This window comes from Salvia splendens, unplaced genomic scaffold, assembly GCF_004379255.2.
Source record: "Salvia splendens isolate huo1 unplaced genomic scaffold, SspV2 ctg1199, whole genome shotgun sequence".
Classification (NCBI taxonomy): domain Eukaryota; kingdom Viridiplantae; phylum Streptophyta; class Magnoliopsida; order Lamiales; family Lamiaceae; genus Salvia; species Salvia splendens.
Window position 1 is genome coordinate 456 of NW_024598754.1, and position 9,057 is coordinate 9,512.

Below are 9,057 nucleotides of genomic sequence, written 5' to 3' on the forward strand. Positions count from 1 at the left end.
ATTATTAAAACAAACCATGCATACCTATTATCAATAGACAATAAGAGACACATAATGACTAGTAAGTTCTTATATAGTTGCCGAATACAGAATTTGTCGATGCGATTTTGGGTACCAAAATATTATGATGTAATTCATTTTTTATTTTAAATTTTTAACTTTTGGTTTTCCATTTTCTTGTAATCACCATTAGCTTAATGATTGTTTAATTTTATGATTCTTCATATTCTAGCATCTTAGCATCGAGAGTCCACATTCGGTTTTGTATGTTTTTTTCATTGTCCATATTCAAATACTCCATCTTGTACAGGTGAGACATAGAATCAGATGTGACAGAGAATAAGAGATAAATATTGCATAAATGTTCTTCAATATTTTCCATACACTAAATCATCGGTTGGTGAAATTTCGTTTTCTATATTTTTCTGCTATAAAAATTCACTGTTCTCTTGTTTTCTCATACTTCCTCCGTCCCATAATAAATTTCACACTTTCCTTTTTAGTTTATCGCACAAAAGATGTCACATTTCTATTTTTGAAAAAAGTTTTCTCTCACATTAATATAAAAATTATATTTTCTCTCTTCATTTAACACACAAAACAAAACCTCCTAAAATCCCGTACCGTCCCACAAGTGTGACATCTTTTATGGGACGGAGGGAGTATATTCTGCGATCCCTAGACTTTAAATCATATCTACAGTTCGTGAGGAAAGTGCTCGACTTTATAGACATAGTATTATATTATGAAAAGAGCATATATGCAAGTTATTGGTTCTGTAAAATTATTTAGTGAACAACTTATAATGGAAGATTATTGATAATGGACGAAGAGAATATAAAATTTACATTAGGCATGCTTGTTTATGAAGCTTTAGACCATTTCCAATCATACACTAAATCTTATTTTTAGTGTAGAATATTAATCATACTCCAAATCCAAAATTAATTTTTGCATTTTTCTACTGAACAACATCTATATAGGTCTACTGCAAAAAATTTTGTGAGACATACACTCAAAAGTAATGTAAAATTTTAAGTTTGGAATTGTTAGAGTAAATTATTTGTAATATGACAACTTAAAAATGGATTTTAAGTTAAATGTAAATGGTTGGAGATACCCTTAGCGCAACGCAAATGATCAGACTAAATTTCCCTCTCTGACCAATCATATCAAGAACTTGTTACGCCATTTCCATCGTCCAAATTTTTTGGATTTGAGTAAGATAAAACCATAACCACTAAAATTGAATTATGGAGTAATAGGAAGGAATTATAAAGCCACCTTAGCCTTAAGGCAAATTACTAATCCACTTAAATTAATTGCACCAAGCTGCCTCTTAGCCTTAATGATATAAAAAACACCCATTTTTCTCAAAAGTGCATATTTCTCGAGCAACTAACTACGTTGTATCAATGACTTAAAATGTTATCATTAGCAGTTGAGAAGCAAAAAAATGAAATATTTCTAAATAAATTGAATACTCCCTCTTGTAATTAATTACTGCATTGCATGGCCCAAGCCTATAAACATGGTTTGGGCCTCAAATATATACTGATAAATGAAGGTGGCACTGTTTTTAATTAATGTATTTAATTCATTCTTAAAATTTCTTACTACCTGTGTTGAAATCTTAGGACTTTATTATCCCAGGTTTAGGATTAGGCCGAGAGAGATGGCAGGCCCATTAAAAAAATGTTGATTGCTCACATCATAAATATCATTGTTTGAAGGGGATAATACTCATTTAAATTTTCACTGATAGAGTATTTTAATTGAAATTTGTTGTGACTTTTATACTTTTTGTTATTATATTTTCAACAATTACATATTCCTTTTGTTCAAAAAAAAGTAAGGACATTTAGAATGGTACGAGAATTAATGGATAACAAAATGAAAAAATAAACGTAATCTAATAATCCGGTAAATCATAACAAGATCATCCAATATTGTTGAAGTACGAAGAATATGTTCTAATTGTATCGTCATTTGATTGTTCTTGTTGTTGAGCTCTATTATGCAAAATGTGTCTTCTATCAGCTTGAAAATAAGCACGACTATGAGAATAAGTCTGTAGAGCTCAAGTTCATAGTCATTATTTTTTTTTTTCACTCGTTGTTTTGTGTTCTTGAGCCACCTTTTGAGTTTCACAAACTTAGCCATATGATCATTTGCTTTCTTAATACCTTCGTTTATTCACTCATTTTGTTTGAAACGTGTTTCAATTTATGTTTAAATTTTATTATAGTATGTTTAGTGAATATAAGTTATTTTTTGAATTTAAATTATATTGAATTAATAATTTCAGTGAAATTACTTCTTAAAGAGACTCATACTCAAAATGAGTTTGAGTTCGGTTAGTTTCGCTTTTTTGGCATTATTATTGTTCATTTCCTGAAGTACGTGAACCAAAATGAGTGACATTTATTAAAACAATGTGGATCAATTAATCTAAATTATAAATCTTTTAAATTTTTTGGTGAATGTGTGGGGATTTTTTCCCATTGGATGTACCTTGTTTCAAATAAAACAACAACAGCTAGGGTGACAGAAGGGAGAGAATGAGCAATTAAATAAAACCAGGCAATAAAATATTATTTCTAAGTGGAAGAAATTGGTAGCCACTATTACAATATTACTTAACATGCCTCTTTCTCATTAATATACACAAGGGTTGACTTGTACCATTCGACAGCAAGACACGTGTCACAAATGCTTGATAATTATAATTAATGTGATTATTTATGTTTTCTTAAATAATGTTAAAAGTGCTTGCTATGTATAGCCCTTTCGAAACTCAAAAGGGTACAAAGTTAAAAATATTAATTACAAGAAAACGGGAAGGAATAAGTGTAAAAGTTGTACAACTATTGCACTTTTTAGCAAAATTAAATGTTAGAATCCGTTCATTTCACTTGAATTTTACTCAATTTATTTAATTTAATTAGTTATGAGTAGCATTCATCGAATATATTCATTTCCAACAATTATACTGTCCATGTGACTTGTATATATAACATATTCAAATGAATATCAAAATTTTATTTTAGGAGTTCTAATGAATCTATTTCACAACAAGAAAAATGAGACTTGCAGCCTGCAAGAAATTACAAAAAAATATATGTATCATTTTACGAAATAATATCCAGTAAAGAAAAAACTATCGTTATCTTTATAATTCATTTATATTAATATTCGAATATAATGACTTATGAGTAACAAATAGTAGTATATTTTTTTAATTTGTTTTTCCATCCTAATTAGTAGAAAATAGCAAATGGACAACTCACCTAGCTACGTGCTCGCACATTTAGTTCTTAGAAATTAAATTACATGTCCACTAAAGTATTGGATCATGAGAATTTACTTTTTAAAATTTGTAGTCGTATATGTATCTACTCTTGTGGATCTCATGTCCCCTTTCTATTTCCTTACTCAATAATTGTATTCTTAATTTCATAATAATTGCTCCCAACAGAAATTAGCAGAACAAGGTACACTAGCTAGCTATATTTTTTTATATAAACAAATAACCATTGAATAAATCTAAAAGTCACATGAAATTTTGATTGTGCCCTAACTATGATTACAAAAAACCTTAATTAAACAAACACCAGCCAATCAATAACCGCCACGACAAGGATTAACAACCACATTAGCCAGGTCACAAGATTATAAAAGTAACTATTTACCAAAAGTGTGTGAGGAGTGCCGATAAAGTTGATTAATTTAATAAGTTGATTAAGTTTTATATGTATTTTAAAGTAGTCTATCCGTATTAATTAGACAGTTCTCTCTTTCAACATAACACCAAGCATATGTCTGCTAATCTGAGGTTTTGTAATATTAATGATAGTGTCATGTTGTCATGAAAGTATGATTAATTAAATAATGCCATGGTTAATTAAATGGGATTAAGAGGATTTATGAATATAAATAAAAAATTAGTGTTTTTATCGTTTTGTGGGAGATCAATTGTGTAGATGCATGAACTTGTACGTGGTGAAGTAGAAGCCATGCATGTTCTTTTGCCAGAAAATGTTGCCTCATGATGTAGCTACACACTTACAATTTCAAGATTATAATGCCCCCTTCTAGTCAGACGGGTCGGGTTGGGTCGGGCTTTTTTCCCGGGCTCTAGTAGATATTACAAAACAATGTTGATTTTTACAGTATGACTATACGTTTTGTGTAAATTCACACATGTATTCAAAAATATGATATTTTATTTTAAATTATGGAAATAACTTCCTTTTTTATTTTGTTTTTGTGCATGTCGTGTAAGGTTCCAAGGGGATAGGAGGTGACTTTATTTTTAGTTTAATTTTAGATGGATTATTGTAGGTGTAGGTGTTTTTTTTTTAAATTATAGTTTATTAGTTGTATAAGGGTTTGTTCAAAGAGTTGCCCTGTATTTGTAGGTCAAATATTTGTTATCTAGCTATCATTTTCAGTTTGAGTTTACTTAGATTGAATGAACTATGACCTAAAAGAACTATTTTAATCCCTAAGTCAACTGCCATTATTGGAAGCCATGAACAATTGAAGTTATATAGATGGGGGATAGTTTAAATCACTTGTTTATATTTTAAGATATACGAGTTGAGTAACTATATACTCTATCTTCTAAAGTCTATGATAAATATACTTTACTATTTATGCAAATAACTTTATATCAAATTAATAGAGTTCACTATAATAATTTCTTTAATTTTATTCTAAATCTTTTATATTTTAATTCGGGCTCTTAATGATTGAGCTTCCCAAATTCGATTCACAATTGGAGTCCTAATTATCTAAACTATATAATTGTACGAATAGTAGATGAATTCAAAAAAAAACCGAATAACTACGGCTATTGTTCAAAACACATTATAATAGTGCGTTTTGAATTGTGCTTTCATGTGTGACAAAAACTTGTTTATCAATAGGAATGAATGGACCCAAAAAAATTTGCAATTAATAATAACGACATTATACTTAAAGATGACATATCACTATATTAGATTGTCCTAAATCATATTTATTGACATACAACCGCGACCCATACCGGAGTCCCATTTTTTTGTAAACTCTTTACTTCACTTCACTTCACTTCATTATTGGTAGGAATAAATCCAAAAATTTGAAATAGGGTGATGATTTAAGGGCAAAATTGTAAAATACAATTCGATGATAAATAATCTATTTAATTGTTTAGATATTGATATTCTCTTCCATGAAATGCGCGAAACTGCAAATAAAATAAAGCGAGAAAGTCATTTGTTCATAAATAATTGATGGAAGTGAGTAAAAAACAATCCAAATGAATTAGAAAATGACTAAATGAACAGCATTTGCTTCTCGACAAAAACTATGCTACCTTTATGTGCATCCCCCCATGCTTATATATTCATATATATACATACATGACTTTTCGATTGTACATGGGATTGATGAAATAGTGGTGGCATTGTGTGTGGGCGGCTGCAATAAAAGATAAAGAGATGAAAACTACAAGAATTCTTGAAATAAGAAGCCTCCAAATCAACATAACATTATCCTAATTTACTTATTAATTAAGTTGAAGTGGGCCCCTCTCGACATCACTAGCTTAGCTTGACGACACCATATCACCTACCCTTTTGCATTATTATTCCATTATCATTAATTAATTTAATTTAATTAGTTTACATGTCTAACTAATCTTAACTATCATACTTGAGTTTTAATTTGAAGAAAATAAGATATTTCAAGAATTTTGGACTCACTTTGAATAGGAATAGGAAGAAGAGGAAGACTTATTTGTTATCTCTCAAATCAAATTCAGCCAAACTTGCATCCCAAAGTAAAGAAATTGAAATATGACAGAAGAGAAATTCCATTAATAAAAAGGTGAGGGAGTGGGGTATTGATGGGACATGAACCATAATAGATCCATTCCCTCACCCCAATTGCTAATCCTAATGTTGCTGCAATTCCATTACAGCTGTGACCACTCAAACACAAATACAATCACAATCACAAACCAAGTTCTTCAGTCAACAAAATACAGCCATCCACATTCAACTTTATCCTTTTCTGCCTGGCCTTAGCCTAACACCAAAATATCCATAAAACAACCTTATTTATATAAGCTCTTATCTAATCTACCAAAGCATCTTTAAAGACATGGGACACCATACCATACCACAATCCCCACATTGATTATTACATAACATCTTCAAACTCTAGCAACATTAAAAACACACCACAACATGTAAAAACTAAGAAAAAGACAGGTGAAGATTCAAAAAAAATCCACCTTTGAAAATGTATTGAGACTACTTTTAGTACCACATTGCAACATCCTGCTTTGCCAGGCTATTATCCCTCGGCCCGAAATTCTCGGTGAAATCTACCGCCGGTATGTTGAACGGAGAACTGAACATTAGCTGGAAATTCTCAGTAGGGTTGGTGTTGAAAGGTGTGTTCAACATCTTCGATTGATTGAACGGATCAGCTGCCCGGAACATTGTGGGGTTGTGATGAATGTTGTTGTTGTGGTTGTGGTCGTCTTCGAATAGGCTGGCGTCCATCACCATTCCTTGCGTTTGGAGGTAGCCAGCGTCCTTGGGGCGCTGCCTGCATTCGTTTTCTTGTTTCCTAAGACATTGTTGTCATAGCAGGACATGAGCTCGTTGATCATCCTCTGCCCGTCTTCTGGGACCCCTAGGCCGGAGAGATCAAAGGGTGGGGCCGGAGTTTGGTTCACGGGGAGTGAAGATGGCTTCTGATGGACAAAGGACTGAGGAAAGATGACTGGCTTGATGTCATTAATGCTGAAACTAGGAACCCCAAACTGCTTGTAAGGCAAGACAGCTGGTGATTATCGCGGGAGGCTCGGTCGTAGAAGCCATGGCAGAGCTCAGCGTGCGGGCATTGAATAAACTCGCACGTGTAGACCTTCTGATCCATCATCATGTTGAGCTCGCACCCGGGCTTTCTCTTCCTCGAGAAGTCTAAGTTGGTTATGAGTTCGTCTTTGATGGCGTGAGACGGTTGCTGAATCGGAAGCCGATCTTGAAACCTATCCATCCCAATGTTCAATAGCCCGAGAGTCGCGGGTGGTTTCTGCTCCTGCACGTCGAAGTTGGACTCCTCGTCGCCCACATCCACGTCATACTCGCTGCTGTCGTTCATGGCAAATGTTCCGCTGCGCCGCCACATCCAGAGAGGGGCGGGCAGCGGTCGGGTAGAGCTCCCGAGCCAGGGCTTCCTCCTGGTTGATGATGGCCAGCCAGGTCGCGCTCTCCTTGGCCGTCATCTTGTCCTGCAAACACTTGGACTGCCTCACGAGCTTCCGGATCTTGGCAATATCGGGAGACAAGTGCTTGATCACGGCTGTCAGAACCCCGACCTTCCACGCCTTCTTGAGATCATGAGGCTTTTGTAAGGAGGGGAGCCTTGATCCTTCTGCAAGCCCAACTGATGCCACCATTCCTCTTTCCGGTCGGCCACCATGGAGGCGGACGCCCTTTTCCAACGGGAAACGCCTCTGAGGCGGATCACAGTGCTGCATCAGAGCAGACAGCAACGAACCAAGGGTGGTGTCTTGGAGCTCCTGCAACGTGTGAGGAGTCGGCCCCACGGGGCTGGACCCCTCGTTCCTCCCAGGGATGGCGTTATCCGCCTGGTATTTCGCGATGGCAGCAGGCCCATTCCGGTCGAACCTCACCTTATCCTTCCACCACTCCCTCAGATTATCCGAGGCTCCGCTCACAGGCTTCCCCTTCTCGGGGATGATCCCATAAACAAAGCCCTGAGCCTTGCAAACCTCCATCATCTTCAACATGTACTTCAAGATCCCATCCTGCGCCCTCGACATCTTCTTCCGCCTTGCCTGCTCCTGCGACTGGAGCTGCTTCGCAGCATCAACGCCTTCCTTCCCCTTGCTCATCTCCTTGAGCCTCTTCAGCCGCATCTTGTCCCTCCACATCCTCCTCTCCAGCTCATCAACGTCGGTCTCATCGTCCGTGTAGTCCTCCTCCACACCGCCCTCCGCATCCGCCTCAGCTCCCGACTGCAGACCACACACATCTGCTTCCTTCACCGGAGGAGTAGATGAAAAGAAATCGAGATCGCCACAAAACCCCATCTCCTCAAACATCATCATCTCACCAGACCAAACACCAACAAAAAAAGTTCAAAAAATCGGCTTCTAGATCTTGAATTATGCAAAAGGGATAGGATAAATCACTTAAATTCCATTTCCACCTGTAAAGATGAATTAAAAAACATAATTAGGGATGTTCCTAGCAATTGCAGCTACAAAAGCCATTTTCACCAACGCAAAATGAAAGTTTCAAAATTCAGAATATATACTCGAATACCCAATGGGGAATAAAAGATATATATGCAAATACATTCAAGGATTATAATGAAAAAGACTTGGGCAAAGTAAATTTCATCACAGCAAACACATGAAACTTTAACCGAAAAGGTAGGAAATAAAAAAACGCACTTTTCTTGAACTACTTATTAGATTCTCACATCTGTGATAATAAAAGCTGCCATCATGACAAAAAATTACAGATCCAAGTAAATCTAAGATCAGATATTCCAAGGAAATTGGCACGAAAAATTATTTCAAAAATCCCCGGGGGAAAAAACAATTAATGTCTCATTGATTAACAAAATCACTAGAATATAGTAAGTCAAGGAATGATTTTTTTCGGTTATAAGATCCACCAAAACCAAAAACACAGAATTTTTAAGAAATAGTAGAAGATTGTATGTTTAAAACGAAACCGAAAACAATTTTCTTAATTGAGTAACATAATGAAAAAAAATCCCCCAAAATTCTCAAATCAAGCAATAAACATCAAAATCGGAAGTAGGGAACAAAATGAGGAAGATATTTTGTTTCGAAAAAATTTGGGGTATTTACCTCGAGAGGTCTTCCCTGTTTCGCAGCTGAGTTCCTCTGTTTTAGAACTCTACAAAGAAATGGGAAAACAGAGAGGCAAGTTGGGCAAGAATAAGAAGGCAGAGCACTTTTGTATGTGGGTATATATAAATATAAATATATATAAGTGC

The 9,057-nt window shown here is 35.0% G+C and overlaps 1 pseudogene; it reads right to left on the minus strand.

The window, feature by feature from the left end:
• Positions 1 to 6,089: 6,089 nt before the first annotated feature.
• On the minus strand, positions 6,090 to 9,057 carry LOC121789024 (annotated as a pseudogene).